The sequence below is a fragment of the Oreochromis aureus genome, linkage group 14 (assembly GCF_013358895.1).
Source record: "Oreochromis aureus strain Israel breed Guangdong linkage group 14, ZZ_aureus, whole genome shotgun sequence".
Taxonomy (NCBI): Eukaryota; Metazoa; Chordata; class Actinopteri; order Cichliformes; family Cichlidae; genus Oreochromis; species Oreochromis aureus.
The window spans coordinates 32,079,088-32,098,206 of record NC_052955.1 but is presented as its reverse complement, the minus strand read 5'-3'; the positions used below and the strand labels follow the sequence as shown (position 1 = coordinate 32,098,206).

Below are 19,119 nucleotides of genomic sequence, written 5' to 3'. Positions count from 1 at the left end.
TTAATACTTATTTTAGCTACTGTGTGTATGTGAGAGAAAAAGACTCTTCACCACCACCTGGTGGTTGCAGGAAATTCTGAGCAATGATTTTGTGGAGAAGTAAAATAGAATCAAAGGCTTTACACTGCTGCGTCTCCATTTCAGACGCATTAGTTACATTTGTAAGTGTGAAAATTTGACGATATACTATAAAAAAGTTCAAATGGTTTCTTTCGGTGAATTATTTGGAAAACGGATAAAACATTTGAGGTACTGCAGACATCAAATAAGGATATACTGGAATGAATAAGTTTCATGATTTGGATAATGCAAAAAATGATATTCAGGGATTTATTTACATTTTGCATCTTTTTCCTGATTTTAACTCTCTTTTCCTGATTTTAACTCTCTTTTACAAAATTGTTTTGGCTTTATGATTGAATTAAGATTTTTTTTTGCTTCAGCTTGTCTGTAAATCCACTTCAAAGACACTGTTTTTAAATCATGATTATAACTTTGTCTTGTGTCACACAGTTTTATACCTTCGCGAATAAAATTTTTCAGATTCCTGTGAGATCAGTAAAGGTGAGTAGTTTTACTGGAGCATGTGCAAACATAAACTGAATAATAGTGTATAAAACAAAACAGAGTTTGTGCCACCTTTATTCTTCAGTGGAGCCTGAACTCCCTTAGAAGCTTTCTTGTAATTTCTTTCTTTATTTAAAATTCAGGAATAGTTCTCCGCCTGGCTTGACTAACCAACAAGCAAATAGCATTCCTGGGAAAATGGTCGGGTACTAGGATTTATTTCTACAAGCATTCTGGAAAACTATTGCTTAAAGCCACTTTGAAAAATTGGAGAAAAGTCCGTCTTCTTTAAAGCCAATTTTTCAATTAGTCATTTTTTTAACCAATAAATTGGCACTTTTGAAGTTCCTCCATGGGTTTAGTGGTTAACACATATTCTCAGCGAGAAAGTGGTTGCTTGTTTAATTCCAGACAGACATAAATTCTGCATTCGGGTTTCATCAGGAAGGACATTTGCAGAATAAGCCCTTAAGGAAAGGGAGCAGCTGGAATAAGATTTTAGTTAGAACTCTTTTGTTTTTGGATTGTGTGTTTCTTTGAGTTTCTGTCTTAGTTTTTGCTATTTTCCATAGATTTTATTAATGACAGGTAGTATTTTGTTACTTCCCTGACGTTAGTCTAACTTTTTAAAAAAAAAAAATGTGATAGTCTTCAGAAGTTTCAACACTTTCTTGTCTTGACTTTGATTTGTAATCTTGGTCACTTTTCAGTCATTTTGATCATTTTAATGAATTATGGGATAGTATTACTACCTTTCATTTAATTGATTGTAGAATATTCTAGTGGTTCAATATTCCAGCTTCTGTCTTCCATACGGAAGGCAGAAGCTGGAATATTGAACCACTCATAAATCCTACCCTTGATATTTTGTTGCTTTTTTTAATTTTAAAACCTGAGCTTTTAAAACCTACTGAGAATATTTTGGCCAGTTATTGAATTTAACCAAAATTCTGATACCAAGTAAAATTTAAAAAAAATAAGAATAATCAAGATATATATTTTCCAACCATAAAATGGAAGAAATCGTGCTACTCTTTGAACTAGATAAATACAAGTTTTTATTTATTTATAGACTGTGACTCAGAGGGGATTGTGCAGGGACTGTCTACAAAGTGCACGGTTGAAAAGAGAAAGAAAGATATCTTAATCTAACTAATGCAATAGGTGTTTTTTAAAATAACTTCCTGCGCTTCTGTAGGTTATATCACAAACTTTAGTTCAGGTGTTTTGTAAAAAGACCTGAGATTGCATCCTTAGCCGTGTCATATTCACTTTCTGTATTCATTCTCTTAGTTTGCCTTTGTATGACATTAATGTGTAAATGTATCAGTACCAGTAAACAAAAATCTATCATTTGTCTGTATATAGGTACAAATACGGGATTCTGCGGTCTGCTAACTGCCCAGAAGGACCCAGGTAAAAAAAAAAAAAAACATCCGCTCCTGCATCTCTGATGGCATGAAGGTGGATTCAGATTTGGTGCATCAGAAAACGAAAAATTAGAAAAGTAGGAAAAAAGTGGAAGAAGTATTGATTTAGATCCTACCCCTTTCGTAATTCATTCATAATGTACCATCTGTAAGTTTGGATGTTTTGATTCTATATCTCTGTCAGTTCCTCTGAAGAGCATTGAGGTGGAGCTGGAGGTGAGGGACCATGTGGCTACAGTGGTCTCCACTCTGAACTACGAGAACAAGGAGGACAAACTATTAGAGGCTGTTTTTGTCTTCCCTCTGCCTGGAGATGCTGCTGTCTGTCATTTCAGTGCTCAGGTTGGACAGACACAGATTGTAGCTGAGCTGAAGGAGAAACAGGAGGTGAGCTGGACAGTAAATATAACCTGATTATAAGTGAGCTTCAAAATAAACACAGTGAACGTCACTGACATGTGTCAGCTGTGCTTCAGGCTCGTCAGGAGTATGATGATGCTCTGAGCTCCGGTCAGCAGGCCTTCCTATTGGAGGAGAGTGATGAGAGTCCAGATGTTATATTCTCTCTGCATGTGGGCAGTCTGCCTCCAGGAGAGAGCGCCTCCATCAGGTTGGAGTATGTCACTGAGCTGGCTGTGCAGGCTGATGATGGTCTGAGGTTCTGTCTGCCTGCTGTGCTCAACCCTCCAACTTCAGAATACTTGGACCAGAAACGCTTCAACTATATCAGTGAAAGTCTTGAACCACCTTCCAACCTCCACACCTCTGGCAGAACACAAAATGTAAAAAAAAAGAAAAGTGTCTTCCAATTTTGCCAGTTACTGTAAGGCGTGAACACAGAACCAGATATGCAACTGTTGCCACATACAGGAAAACGCATACAGTGAGAAAGATCTGGAAGATAATTAGGTCAAGTTTCAACTTGATTTTCTGGAAGAAAAAGGATTCACTTCTCATCACATTGTGATTGTCAAATATAATATGCTGTGAAAAAGAAATGTTTCAGTCCAGTGAAAAGCTTTAGTGCATCGTCAGAGAAATTGCAAAAAGCCCGAATGCTGTATCTCAGACTCTACAGGCCTCAGCTAGCATATCAAATGTTAGATTTCAAGGTATTGGAATAAGACTGAACAAGTGTGGCTTCTTTTTGTTAGGATGCCTGGGTCGTTGACCCAGGGTTTTGAGTTTATTATATTATTTATCATTTCTAGTCTGTGGTTTCTTTGTTAGAGTTCTGTGTTATGGTTTATGTCTCTGTGTTCTCTTGTTACTCTGTTTCCCCTGTCAGCTGTATCCCTTTGTCAAATTCGCGTCTCTGTGTTATGTTTCCTGTTTTACTTTGAAAGTCCTGTCTCATGTAAATATACTCTGATGCATATAAAACTGTAGTTTGAAGTCTGGGCGATGAGATCTGATACTGTCGGCGTACAGTGTTCAGCTCCCACGCTGCGTGTTTCATTAAAATCTTCGTTGACTCCACCTGACTGGGTCAGTGTGTTATTCGATCCCACATCTCTCTCTCTCAAAATGAACCTTAACAAGTTTCTCTTATTTTGCCAAAAGTTCATAAAGAGGTTTATATACTTAACACTTATTAATTCTCGCTGACATAAAATTTTCCCTAAAAGATTTTTTGTTTTTTCTGAAGAAGGAATAGGCAAGAACTGGTTTGGTTTTCCTCATCATACCGATATGGTTCATTATTCCATCCGTAGGTCATAAAAGTCAAATTATTCTTGTTTTCTGTCACTTTTTTCATTGTTTAGAATTAAAACAGCTGTAAAGTAGTTTTGTTTTGATGCTTATTTTCCTAATTTTATCTGTACCATCATGTGGACCAGAGACTCTTTACAGACCAAATGATTTGAGTGTATCATGCCTCATTAATTACAGCATTTCGAACCTGATGTTGTGTGCAGGTAGTGAAGGTGCAGGTGTCCAGGTGACTTCTGTTCCAGCCTCTCTGGTGCCCTACAGTCTGTCTTTTTCTGCCCGAGTGTCCTCTCCTCGTCCAGTCTCTAAAGTAGAGTCCAACTGTTCCCTGGACCCTCTGCAGTACCTCAACACTGATCAAACCCAGGCCACGGTAGGTAGAGTGCTGATGTGTCTGCTGTGTGTGGTTGTTACTTATTACTGAGGAATAAATATGAATGTGTTTGTGGTGTGCAGGTCAAGCTGGCTGCAGGACACAAGTTTGACAGAGATGTTGAACTGCTGATTTATTACAAAGACGCCCACCAGCCCACTGCTGTGGTGGAGGCAGGACAGGCCTCTGCTGAGCCGGGTGAGTGAAAATATGTGAAGTCATTAGTTTGCAAATAAAAATTATTGATCCCTGTTCTTTAACCTAAAATTTAATTGTGTTGGAGCTATTATAAAATGTAAACTTGGCATTTTTCTGTTCTTTTCATGTGTTTCAGGCTCTCTGATGGGTGATCCAGTGGTGATGGTGAGTCTGTACCCTGAGTTCCCCCAGTCTGTGATGTCTTCAATGGCTTCATGTGGAGAGTTTGTGTTCTTAGTGGATCGATCGGGAAGTATGGACTGTCCTACGAATGACACTGAGCAGCAGGAAACTCGGATCAGTAGTGCCAGGGTATTTATGATGTGGTGTTATAGTTATGAAATATTTCCTCAAATCTTTCCTCAAATTGTTCCTCTCACACAGTGGCCTCACCATCTTTCTCTCTTTCCTTCAGGATACTCTGCTGCTCCTGTTGAATAGCTTACCAATGGGCTGCTATTTCAGCATTTACAGTTTTGGGTCTAGTTATGAACAAATCTTCCCATGAGTTGTATTCATATGATCAGTGATATTACTGTAAATGTCTGATAAGATATCTTCCCTGCTGTTAGACAACATGTTGCCTTTGGATGATTCTGCAAAACTCCAGCTTATGTTTGATCTCACTTGTGTGTTTCTCATGGCAGTAAGAGTGTAGAGTATGGTGAGAAGACCATGGAGGAGGCTCTGAAGAAAGTTGAGCAGATGGAGGCTGATCATGGAGGAACAGAGATCCTGGAGCCCCTCAAACATATTTACAGCCAACCCTGCATTCAAAATCAGCCTAGACAGGTAACACACACACACACACACACACACACACACAGATTGCCTTAATGATGTCATCCTTAGTCCTTCCTTTTTTCTCATTCATTACTCCAACATGTAAGTTGACCATGAACCAAGCCCTGTATCAGTCTCATATAATCTGCTAATACACACGAGTTGATCTGTTGAGTGACTCCTACTGTTCCTCTCACTCTTGCTTAAAGCTTCTTCTTTTCTTTTTTTTTACTGGTTAAAACACAGCTCTGATCTCATCAACAGGATGGCCAAGGAAGGAGGAGGTCACGCTCAGTTCATCACAGGGACTGACAGGATGCAACCAAAAGTAAGACAATAAGTCATAAGAATTACAGCAAAAAATGATTTGTGTTTTTGAAAAAAAATGGATAGAATATATGATTTCAGTTTTTGTACTCATCAGGTGATGCAGTCGCTGCATTTTTCTCTGCAACCAGCAGTGGAAGATGTTTCTGTTACATGGGATTTACCAAAGGGATCCACTATCACTGTCCTCTCTCCACCAATCACATCATTTTTCCAGGGTCAAAGGTCACTAATTTATGCCCAGCTCACTGGACAGGTAGGAGCAGCATCTTCTCACAGTGTAGATCTCTGTGTTTATGCTTGTCATGTTTAGAAAAGGAGAAAATGGTTTGACACTGTAATTCTGTGTCAGAGCTCAGAGGCAGCAGAGGGCTGTGTGACGCTGAAGTACAGCCTGGCAGGTCATCGCTCTGAGAATCAGCTGCACTTCAGTCTCTGCAGAGGACTCTGGGTAAATGAGCTGTTAATCCACTGGTACAATTACATATATACTTTACAAAAGTTTACTTTGTATGTCTGTATGATCTAAAACATGGTAATTGTGACCATGTCACCATACCAATATTTTCTCTTGTCTGTAGCTTAATAGTCCACAGGTTAGCTGCTCGGACTCTTATTTGCTTGCTAGAGATGGAAGCAGAAAACAATGAGGAAAAAGAAGAAGTAAAAAAGAAGGTGGTGCAGCTGAGTGTCCAATCGGGAGTGAGCAGTTCTTTCACTGCTTTCATTGTTGTCAATACAGACAACAACAAGGAGATTCAAGGACCTGTTCTCCACCGAGATATTCCAAGTAACAAGAATAATTAGCAATCCTATCTACTTCATATTGTTCTTGGGGCATTCTTATCTTATCTTATCTTATCTTATCTTATCTTATCAGTGGCTGGTCTAATGAGATGTGCTGCTACCCCTTGCTGTTATAGTTCCTCTTTTTCGTCCGGTGAGTTACAAGGTTTGTTACCTTTGCAAACACAGTGTGAGTACTTCTACAAACACAGGTGTGTGTGTGTGTGTGCGTGTGTGTGTGTGCGTGCGTGAGAAAAAGAATAATTAGTTATAAGGACAAATTAATTAGAGACCACTTCAATGGACTTTTTAAATACCTTTTGTATACAATAATACAAAAAAAGTGAGAGACGTCCGACAATCATATGACCCCCTATGAGGAAGCGTTTTGGTGACTGTGGGAAGGAAAACTCCTTTTAATAGGAAGAAATTTCCAGCAGAACCAAGCTCAGGGAAAAACATCCATCTGCTGCGAGGGGTTGGGATGAGGGTAGGAAGACAGGACCAAGATATGCCGTGGAAGAGAGCCAGAGATTCAATTCAATTCAAATCAATTTTATTTATATAGCGCCAAATCACAACAGCAGTCGCCTCAAGGTGCTTGAAGAATAATTAAACGCAGAGAGGTGTATAAACACATAGGACGTGAAAAAGGTGGCTGAAGAAGTATCATGGGAATCCCTCAGCAGTCTAGACCTATTGCAGCATACTTAAAGAGGTTGCTGCTGTCTCGAAGCCTACAGCAGTGAGTACGAGTTGTGTTACCATTACAAACTCAGTAAAAGTACACATGCACACATGCTCAGACACAAAATATACAAAAAATTCACCTCTTGCCCCTGCGGGCAGTCTGTCCTTCAAGCTCGCGTCCTCTACCAGAGGCCTGGGAGCTTGAAAGTAACGTATTTTTTTTGGACTATAAGGCGAACCGGATTATAAGACGCATTAAGTAATTCTGTGTTTATATTATACTAACATAGCTGTGTCACTAGTGATCACTTAGCACATCATTATATACCAGCTAGTCCAACTTCAGTAACCCTTCAAACGTCACTGCTGTTTAGTTTTCTGTCTTCATTTATGTTGGAAGTGACAGCAGAGCTGTACGTTTGAATGTTTCAGAAATCTGTCAGAAAATGGTATATCATCTTTAGGTGGAGCTAACTTCTTGCTAACTGATAACTCAGTTAAATTTCATAAATTCTGTTTTCATGGATGCCTGGATGTTAAACTTAATTGTTACATCTGGTAAAGCAGCAACGCTGATCATTTTATTACAGATGAAAGCCTTCAGACAGTTTTTAGCTCTCAGTGATCCCGCAGTGTTTGACTTTTGGACCTGAAGCTGATGAAGTTTTGGACCCAGATTACTCCACGAGGCTCCTGCCTACGGTAGCCGTAATACTCCAACAATCCATCAAGCCGTGCCGCTTCGTCGCTCACCAAAGTTGTAGTAAAACATGTTTTGACAGATTTTTGTTTTTTTTGTATATCTTTTGTATACAGTAATACAAAAAAGAGAGAAATCCAACAATCATATGACCTCCTATGAGCAAGCGCTTTGATGACTGTGGGAAGAAAAACTCCCTTTTAGCAGGAAGAAATCTCCAGCAGAACCAAGCTCAGGGAGGGGCGGGGCCATCTGCTGCGAGGGGTTGGGATGAGGGCAGGAAGACAGGACAGAGACACACTGTGGAAGAGAGCCAGAGAGGAAGAATAATTCAATGCAGAGAGGTGTATAAACACATAGGGAGTGAAGAAGGTGACTGAAGAAGAAATACTCAATGCATCATAGGAATCTCGCAGCAGTCTAGACATATTGCAGCATAACTAAGGAAGGAATAAGGGTCACCTGATCCAGCCCTAACTATATGCTTTATCAAAAAGGGAAGTTTTAAACATAGTCTTAAAAGTACAAAGGGTGTCTGTCACCCAAATCCAAACTGGGAGCTGGTTCCACAGGAGTTAAACACAAGTACAGCTCAGTCAGAGAGCGGCTGACACGATGCTATAAAGTCTTTAAGATAAGGTGGAGCTCGATTATTCAACACCTTGTATGTGAGGAGCAGGATTTTAAATTAGATTCTGGATGAATCTTCTAGGAATGCAATCTAAATAATTCAGTAGTACAGTATCAACTTACAGTAATAACATTTGGCATCACATGGCAGCTTCGAGTAAAGAAATCATCATCAAATATCCATAAAATTATGAAATACATCTAGTTGTAAAAGCTGCTCTTTTGTTAAGTGTTACTCTTTTAATTGCAACACATGGATACTAACCAAGTCATTAGAACTATTTTCTTAATAACTCATTAATAGCTTAATATTTTGTTCATTTAAGACGATTTTACTAAATAAATTAAACTCATAGCAGGAGAGTTGTCAGCATAAAAAATGTTATGATTGTACTTTGATTTTCAAATTTCCTCTTCACAACTGCTGAATGAAGAATTTCCGCATGCTAAGAAGCCACCCAGAGACCCTTTGCTGCAGTTAGTCTCCCTCCAGAAGGCGTCTGGCTGCTGGCTGCTTGATGCAGCTCTGGCTGCTGCACTGGGAAAGACCAACGAGGAGGTGGAAAAGTCAAAGCCTGAAAAGGTGGGTAAGAATAATGAGACACAGTAATAGTGGGTGTTTGTAACGTATTCATTAAAATGGTTTCAAAAGTGAATTTTCAAAATGACACACTCATGTTAACGAACATCTGCATGCTGCCTCACTTAATTTAATATTTAACTACATGACTGCTGATTCTATACACTAGGCCAGCAGTGAAGTGTGGGCCACCATTCTGGCTCTGATCTGGCTTCATGGTTTCAAGATGGATGCAAAGGACGAGTGGGAGCTTCTGGCTGCAAAGGCTGTATCATGGCTCAGTGCGCAAAAAGGTAGCAAACACAAAAATAAGCATTCAGTTTGTGATGGTTATACTGAGTTGCTACAGTCGTTAAGATTAATGCTAATTGGTTATTTTGTTTTGTGTTTCCTTTTTTTCCAGCACCATCTGTGACCGAGTGTGTGGAAGCCAGAAATATATTGTTGGGTTGCAGTGTGCAAAAAAACTGCCCTTGGCCTCTGAGGTTTTTATTAAGCTAATAACGTCTTTACGATTCATGCACAGAAGCAGATTTACTTCATCCTTCATCCACATTAATCTTTGCATCGTCCAACTTTATTATCTAATGTGCCTTATTTTATGCTGCATGTGTCCAAAGTCAGCTTTGTAGGAGGACCAGAGATTATTGCTTTTGTATTCTCATTTTAATGTTGCTGTTTGCTTGAAAGCATCAAATATTAAACAAATAAAAACACACATGAGTTTGGACCCATCATTCCTTCTAATGAGTCACCATGAAAAAAAATAATTTAATTTTAAAATATTTAAAAAGACCAACTCACCTGGCCAGTTTTGTCTTTCAACACATTTTATTCAAACTTGGTTGAGGAAAATATGCAGCTTGAATTCAAAGTCATAGTAAAGCAAAGTTTCCCCTATTCCAATGCAAATCTTTCATTCTTTAATTTATGTCATGCAAGTAAACAGCTGGACATAATGTCCACTAACAAGTGAGACCTCATCATCAGCCATGTCTCAGAGCGAGTGAAATCAAGGCCAGCAGAGGGAATGCAGAGCTAGATTTGTTCTGCAGTCATGAGCCATCCATCACATGCTCTTAATACAACCACAAACAAACTATAATTTGTTCACCTGAGTAATGGCTGCTACAACAAAGCTATTTTTAAACCTCCATGTTTGACATTTTGAAACCAGAAACCTTTGCCCAGAAGGTAGAAACTGAAACTCACTATGCAACAGTTGTGAGCCATCAAGACAAATTAAACCAGCAAACTGCTGTAACTGTCTGGTGTACAGGGATGCTCGGCTCAGCTGTGGATCAGCCTGCTCGACCACTTAATAATTTAATCGAGTGAGTTTCTGTTTTTTACAGATAAGTATCCAAACAATGACCGTAAATAAAGATCAAAAGGATTCAATGAAAGCACAATAAAAAAAACTCATCACGGTTGTATCAATGTGGAAATGAGATCAGAACATGATTTCTTAACGGAGGGCTGCAGGCCTGGTATGGGACAAAAAAATCAGCCCTGATATTTTAGGTCCAGGCGGTACCATGTTCAGTCCAACATGAACAAAACAAAAAACAGATGTAACACTTGTAATGTGATCATCAAAGAATATGATTTTTAGCAGTGATACCTGTTCAGTGATACCATAGCAGTGATACCTGTTCTTACACAGGTACACCTACTCTTTCTTATGGGACTTTACTGTCCCAATCACACAAGAAGATCTTGGTTTAAAGTACATTTTTTGCCATCCCGTAATCTCAAGAATGTTTATGTTAGATTCTGTTTTTAATCAGGTTGTGATCTTAGAGTCAATCTCATAGCACTTGGCCTGTGCTTCAAGGATTCTTATAGTTAGTATGACTCCGGGGTTTTGACTCATTTAAGTCGGTGTTTTGCAGGGAGGAGAAATGAGAGGCAGAGATGAGAGGCATGTAAGACTGCAAGTTTGCTTCTTGGTCCCAACTCTGGATAGTCATGTTTTTAATATGTGCTTAATAAATTTGGCCAGATTTCTAGAAATGAGAGCTGCTCCATCTAAGGAATCTTGTCTCTCCTAACAAGACCGGGTTTCCTCTGGAAAGTTTTCCAATTATCTATGAAGCCCACATCATTTTTTGGACACCACTCAGCCAGCAAGGAGAACATGCGGCTAAACATGTCACTCCTGGTCTGACTGGGGAGGTGACCAGTGAAAACTACAGACTCCAATATTGTTTCCAAAGTTCCACACCGATTCAATAATCATTTCGATGACCTCCAATCGATGTAACCGGGTATCATTACTGCCGATGTGAATTATAATTTTACTGAATTTACGTTTACCCTGAGTCAGCAGTTTTAAATTTCCCTCAATGTCACCTTCTCTGGCCCCTGGAGGACAATTGGCCATGGTTGCTGGTGTCTCTAACTTCACATGTCTCAGAACAGAATCACCAATTACCAGAGTTTGATCTGGGGAAAAGCAGTTAGACACATTTGATAGGAAAATATATTTAGATTTTTTAAAGAAGTATAAAAGTTAAGTTCACTTAGTTAGATTATACAATTTAAATAAATAAATGTGGTGAATAATTGTTTAAATTATGTATCTTCAGTTGCTGCAACTCTGTTATTAGTACATTCAAATGATGATGCATTACTACCACCTACTGGTAGAATATGGCGATGAAGCTCATCAGCTATTATTTGAAATAAAAACTCACAAAGTGTTGATTTTTAACAGAAAAAAGTATCACTGCTTAACCTTGAATGTTTTTAGGTTTTTATTTCCCATCTCTGCTGATATCAGATATCTGATGTCCACAAAATAATAATATAAAAAAACATCTGACATCAAGTCAGTATCTGATTGGTGCTCTTATAAAAACCTTTCACTAAATATTAAAAAGCCAAAAGAAGTCATTGATTTCAGGCGACAGAGAGGGGCGCTCAGGCCACTGGAATCTGGAGGTGAGGAGGATGAGGGGGTCCTAGCTTTATATTTCTGGGAGTCACCATCAATAAGGTCGTTAAATGGACAACGAACGGCGCTCCTCGTATAAAACAGGCACAACAGAGACTTTATTTCTTCAGAATACTGAAGAAGGCCCACCTGTCTGCAAATCTATTAGAGCATTTCTACTCTCAATATAAAGCATCCTGTTGTACTGTATAACTGTCTGGTTTGGGAACAGCTCAGCAGCAGACAGAGAAACTCTCCAGTTTCTCCCCCTCTGCTAAACGGCACAGGTTACTGAATTTACCCACTGCCAGATGAAAGAACAGCTTCTATCCAACAGCTATCACTCAACTGAACCTTTTATCCCACACAGGATAAACCTTCTGTCATGTCAGGTTCCGTGAAGCACCAGGAGTACAAACACTTCCCTTGACATATGGTATTTATCATGACCGAGGCTCAAATTGGACCCAGAGAGCAGACCCAGAAAAGCAATAAGAATATTAAAATGTATATTTTCAACACACAAGAAAAGATTAAACAGGACAGAGGACTAAAAGAGACTGGCTTAAACTGAAAAACATGGAAAGTGGAATGGATCTCGGCAGCAGGCAACTTTGACCGTACAGCAACAGGACTGATGATGTTTTCAATCTAAGGACCTGAGAATCAGGGAGCCGGTTTCTTAGACATGCACTTCAAAGCAACGTCCCTAGAGGACAGCCAGAACCTCTGACCTACTGTGAAACAGAGCCGAGGACCCCCTTTTGTCAGCAAGGCGGTGGTTGTGTTGAGCAATGTGAAGGAGGGCTGATTTCGTCTGCCTCCAAACCCTGCAGCAGTGATCGAGGTGCACAGGAGGTACAGCGATCCCCCTCTAGAGTCAATTTGAGGTGTGGTGCTTGCATTTAGAAGGTTTTGCTGTGAATAGACAACATGGGGTCAAAAGAGCTCTCCATGCAGGTGAAACAAGCCATGCTTAAGAAGCCAAAACAGAAAAACCCAAAAGAGAAACGGCTACAATATTAGGAGTGGCAATTTCTACACTTTGGTATTCCTGAGAGGCAGTGTGGGCATGGCTGCCAGTGGCCCAGAGACTTAGTGTTTATTGATGATGATGTGACACAGGACAGGACAGAAGCAGCTAAATTAATTCTGAGGTGTTCAGAGACATACTATCTGCTCAAATCTAGCTAAATGCAGTCAAATTGATTGGGTGGGGTTTCATAATTTAGAGGGGCAATGTCGCGACTTTCATCCATAAATAAAGCCGCGACTGGCTGAGTTGGTTGTGTCCCTGTGACGCGCCTCCAATAATCCATAATGAGTCATACTTGTACTTTGCGCATTTATTTTAAGAACAAAACAAAAACAGACATTAGCGCTTTCAATCAATTTACTAATAGCGTATGGATTAACTGGTGTGCCAAAAAATGACGGTCAACAGAAAAGTTTGCCCACAAACCACTCACCCAACACACCTGCTGCGAACACCGAGATCAGGTAAATAGACTGTGACCACACCTCCATGCAATCACCTGAGATGCAGGTAAAGCTGTACACCTGTGCCACCATAACAAATAAACAAAACATAAACATTGACTTTGGCTCTTACAGGCAATGACCCAAAACATATAGGCAAAGCAACCTGGCAGTTTATTAAAGCAATGAAGTGGAATATTCTTGAATTACCAAGTCAGTCACCTGATCTTAACCTGATTGAGCATGCGTTTCACCTGCTGAAGACTAAACTGTGGACAGAAATGCCCTCAAACAAACAGCAACTGAAAGCCGCTGCAGTAAAGGCCTGGCAAAGCATTAAAAAAAGGAGGAAACTCAGCATCTAGTGAAATCTATGAGTTCAAGACTTCAGGCTGTTGTTGCCAGCAATGGTATTTCAATGAAGTATTAGAAAAGAACATTGTTTTATTAATTTTGTCCAAATACTTTTGAGCCCCTGAAATGATGTGTTTGTGTTAAAAAGTCCTTGGTTCCTCATATATTTATGTAATCTTTTAGTTCACTAAACTAAAATAAAGCTGAGAGTCTGCACTTCAACTGCATCTGAGATGTTTCATTTAAAATTCATTGTGGTAACATACAGAACAAAATTAGAAAAACAATTGTCTCTGTCCAAATATTTGTGTACCTAACTTTAACTCTCTCTCCTCCTCCACTACAGGCCTATCTCCCTTTGAAGGATTTCTAGGGTAAAATGGTAAATGGCCTGTACTTGTATAGCACTTTACTTAGTCCCTAAGGACCCCAAAGCGCTTTACACTACATTCAGTCATTCACACACTGGTGATGGCAGCTACATTGTAGCCACAGCTGCCCTGGGACACACTGATAGAGGCGAGGCTGCCAGACACTGTCGCCACCGCGCCCCCTGACCACCACCAGTAGGTGAAGTGTCTTACCCAAGGACACAATGACCGAGACTGTCGGAGCCAGGGCTCGAACCGGCAGCCTTCCGATTACAAGACAAACTGCCAACTGTTGAGCCAGCCGCCAACCACCACTCTTCCAATCCATCTAAGCCAACCTCACCATGCCATCCATTCAGCATCACGTACAACGGAGCTGGCGGATTAGGTCCTCTGTCCTGGACTACGAGCCTGGGAAAAAAGGTATGGCTCTCAGCTAAGGACATACCCTTAAAAATCTTTGGCATGCACCATGCCTCATTGGACCTCATAAAATCGACTACAACATCTGCCCTTCTCTTGTGAAAACTCAAGCTACCTTCATTCCTTCACATCCAGCCGATGTTTCATGTTTCCAATACAACAAACCCACTCCTTCCAGCCCATTGCCCTTCCTGCCTCTCTGCTCATCTTAAAACCCTGCAAAAGGTCACAAACAATCAGCCTCTTGGATCATTCTCAGCACAGTTCTCTCTTTCACCGTCCTGCTAAACAAGTAAGAAAATCAGTTGCTGTGCTTCACCTTTGCTTCACTTACCTCTTACCTTTGAGTCACTTACCTCTGTGTTAGTACTTACCAAAATATTGCCTCTTGCCCCTCTGACAGATGACCTCGCCTGAGAAAACAAAATAAAACAAAAAACCTTAAAATGGCTGCAACTGCTGTGCTCCCTAAATTAGTACAAATGGGGGGAAAGGAGAGTGGGCATGTTAAATATTAGTTAGAGTTTCTTAAACTTTCACTCTTAGAAAGCATTCTGTTTCAAAGTGAGCACTTCAAAGACATGATGTTTGTGCAGGTCTCCACTCCTTCCTTCTCATGTTAGCCAGCCACTGGTTCAGTCTCGCTGCTCCATCATCACCTTTAGTAAAACGAGAGGCTCAGAAGCAACAAGAGTATTGTGTGAAAAGAGATCTGAATAAACAACAACAAAGCAGACCCCCCCGGCTGTGTTGTGTTCTTGCACTAGAACACAACTGATTGTTCTTTATTTTTATCTGAATCTTCCCACAGCAATGGTAAAAAGTTAAACAAGCAGTTTTGACCTCACACACACACACACACACACACACACACACACACACACACAAAAATCACATACGCACATGCTCACGTCACTGAACAAATGTATTCATTTTCCTTGTGTATAAATAAAGAGAAGTGCAAAAACAGAGCAGATCATAGAGCCCCCACTCTGGTGTGAGCGCTCTGTGATCGCCCTTGCAAGTAAAACCTGCAGCGTCTCCCCCACTCTGCAGGTGGGGGAGAGACACAGGAGAGGTGGAGAATAAACCTAACCTGGGTGTCTGTTGTCTTGTGTAGTCTGGAGATGATTGAATGTTGGGGTGGGTATAGTTTCCTCTGCGGTGGGGTGGGGTGGGCTTCCCCAGGTCCTGTGGGGCTTAGCGGTGCTGCTGCCGTGGGCCCCGATCGGGATGGGCCTGGGCTCCCTTGCCTTGGTGGGTACTAGAGGACGGGGGTGCCTACTGGGGTCAGCCGGGAGTTGGCCCTAAGGAGGCATCTTGCCCCTCCTTCTTTTCCTCCCATCCCGGCTGCCTCCCTCTTCCCGCTCCACCACACCCACCCACACAGGTAGGGCCTTGGGGTGCGGGTGTGTCACCAGGGTGCAGGGAGGCATTCCCCCCCTCTGTCCCCTTCTGGCCACCTGTGCCTCAATTTTATTTCACAACTTAGACATCCACATTATTCACACTCTCATAACACACACACACATATATATATATATAGGGCCTTGAGGGTGATCACATTAACGGCGTCCAGAGGACGGTCTGTGTATTCAACCCTACCTCTGGCGCCGGTGCCCACCTCTCAATTTTAAATCCATGTAGACATTGAGGGTTCTCGGGAGGGGCCGTGCTAACACCTGCTGCTCTCTGGCAGCAGCACCATGCCCTCCCTGGTTTTAAATGCACTTTAGAACAACACGCAGCAACACTACACATGAGCGGGAGGAGGGAGGTATGGGGTCTTCACACCCCCGTTCTCTACTAGCCATCGGGCGGGGGCTGGGAGGAGGTGTTGGCTGTCCGATTGGCCTCCCTGCTGCTGCGGAGCCTGGGGCGGTCTGCTTGTCTCCACCCCGGGGGAAAGGGTCACATCTCTTGGGTCTGGGTGCCGTTTCCCCCTCTGGGGGCAAGGGTACCTGGACCCAGGGCATAGAGTATGTTTGGGGAGTATGATTGTGTGTACATGTCTATGTATGTCTATCCCTACGTTGGGTGAGTGCTGAGTGTTTGTATATGTGTGCATGAGGGTGGGAAAGCATGTTTATGTCTGTGTGTGCCTGTTTGTCTGTGTCTATATGTCAGGTCGGGTCTTAGACTCCACCTCCCTGGGTACTCCCAGGCCCTCCAAGTGTGGAGGCCTATCTCCCCTCACCACACTCCCTGCTGGTAACTGATGCCCTCAGGGGTTGGTGCATTGGTGGTTCTTGGTGTCCGGGCTGGGCGCTCAGGTATGCACCGGCTCACTCCCGGTGGCTACTTGGCGGGGCCCGATGCCTGTCGCTCGGTCAGGCCTCTTCCGGGCAAAGGGGCCTCGGGCCTCCGGCCTCGGGGCCTGCAACTTGGTTCACTCTGGCACAGCTGGCTGCCGGCAGAGCCGGCGGGCACGCCGGTGCAGCCCCTCTGGCTTCTGCTCCGTGGCTACTGGGTGACCCCTCGTCTGGGGATCTCCTCAGCCCTTCCCAGGAAGGTGGCACGGATGCCCCTCGGTGGTACTCCTTGGGCTCTCGCACTCTGGGTCCTCTGGATGTCTGGAGCCTGGATCTCCTCCATGCCTGCTTCATGCCCTGGGGGACGGGGCTATGGGCCTCCACACCCTCTAGCAGACCGTTACATGGGAAAACCTTTTTGTATACAAGCGCGTTGATCCACACAGGTGTGCACACGGGTGTTCACTGTTCGTGAGACATAAACTACACCTTTCTTAGCTGCTACTTCAAAGCACATTGTGCGCTGTCTGTCCTGCGTGCTGCACAACAACTTTCAATATTTAGTATTTACTGCTGTTCACACTCAGCTAGATTAACGTGATGGTGTTGTGTTTAGTATGTTGCTTTGTTTTTGTTTGGTTTTTTTTTGCTTGTCTTCTCTTCTTTTTCTCTCAACAGGTGATCCAGGAGATTTTTTTTTTTCTTTCTTTTGTCTTTGTAAGTGCCCTTTCTCACTGTCCCTTTTCCTTCTGTTTTTCTTTTCCTTCCTCTCTTTCTTTCTCCCTTTCCTATCCCCCAGTCATGTCTGTCCCATCTGTAACAACTGAAAATAAAATAAATAATAACAACAAAGTTTGATCAAATGGACCAATACGGCAAGGCCATGATGATCCATTTGGCAAAATAAATCCATTTGGTATCCTTGTTGATCTTCAGACAACAATTCTGACGGCTTAAGAACCAAATGGGACAGACAAAAAAAAAAAAAAAAAAAAAAAAACCTGCAGCGTCTGTGTGTTTCTACCCTTAGACTCTTAGCTGAAGAAGTGTCATTTAAAATAAATGTCTTGACAGTGATTCAGAACATACACCAGTTAGTGCACATCAGAACAAAATGTGGGCATTTGTCATGAAAACTGTGCAGAACATTAGGAGATAAATATACTGTGCAGCAAGACTAGCAGCATAAAACCAGTTTACCTTCATCACTCCAGGCATGATGTTACACTGTCCCAAATATAGTCATGGTCCAAGTGAGGAAATGAAATATTTGCTTTTGAAGGAATCCTTTAAAAGCCAAAGATCCTTTTTATGGATGATGTTTGGTGAGTATTCATGCATGCATCATCCATTAATGTTTGGGAAGAGGGGCTGATTGACTTTGTCAGGACTGTTTTTCCCAAAAAGCCACCAACATGAAACTTTGACAAGCCTTATGGCCAACTCAACCCAACAGATCTTTGATGTGTTAAAGCCAAAAACCTGCTACAAGACACAATCAAGAGGACTGATGAGAAAAGAAAGTGAACTAGCTTTTCATCAAATTTAAAAGCACCGTTAGATTTAGCTCATTTAGCTTTGTTAGTGAGCATACATGTAGCTTACAAATAAGTAAATTCAATTAAGGGAGGAAGAATGAACTTGAAGGCTGAACTCCAGGACAAACTAGGCAGCTTGAAAGGGAAACAGCAGTTAGTTTGGCTGCTGCCACAGCCGCTCCTTAAATACCTGCTCTTGATGACACACTTAATTATGAAGCTGGTGCCTCCATGAAGGTGAGAATTTCACTCCCAACCACTGAATAGACAAGATTGTATCCACAGCTGCTATAATTGTGCCTTTTGTCAATGCTGGTACAAACCCTGTTTGTGCTTTATTGATCCATTTGCAGAGGTTTGAAATTTCTTTCAATAAATCTCAGAAAATCAGCTTGGTTTCAATGTTTACATTATTTTTCCACAACAACAATACAAAGATATTATTCGTAGCTGACATATTGCACTTTAGACTACTGACTATATTACGTGAGGAAATACAAGAATAACTCTGAATGCAATTTGGTTCATTGAATTTGTTTATTGAAAATAACTTGAAGACAGACAAGAACATTTGTTGTTTTTAAAGTTTCTTTATTTTGTGCCAAATTAATAAATGAGTGGTAGAAGCTACCGTTCACAGATGGAAAATGTAAAACACTCACTTGCCACTCTATTAAGAACATGTTGCTTTTTGATCAATGTGACGGACCAAAAAGCAACAAAGTTATTGTACCCAATTGATCCCTATGAGCGACTGTGGAGAGGAAAACTCCCTTTAACAGGAAGAAACCTCTGGCAGAACCAGGCTCAGGGAGGGCGGCCATCTGCCTCGACCGGTTGGTGAATAAGTGAGTGTTTTTATGCATATTAAATATTTAATTACTGTAAATGTTATATTAAATATTTAAATGAAATACATACTTACCTGAAGCAGACGTGATGTGGGAATTTCTGAAAATGCCACACAGAAATGAGCAGCCTTCAAAG

General features: G+C 41.4%; 1 pseudogene; it reads left to right on the top strand.

Annotated features, from left to right (window-relative positions):
* The first annotated feature begins 1,865 nt into the window (after window positions 1-1,865).
* On the top strand, window positions 1,866-9,495 carry LOC116332760 (annotated as a pseudogene).
* Window positions 9,496-19,119: the final 9,624 nt, after the last annotated feature.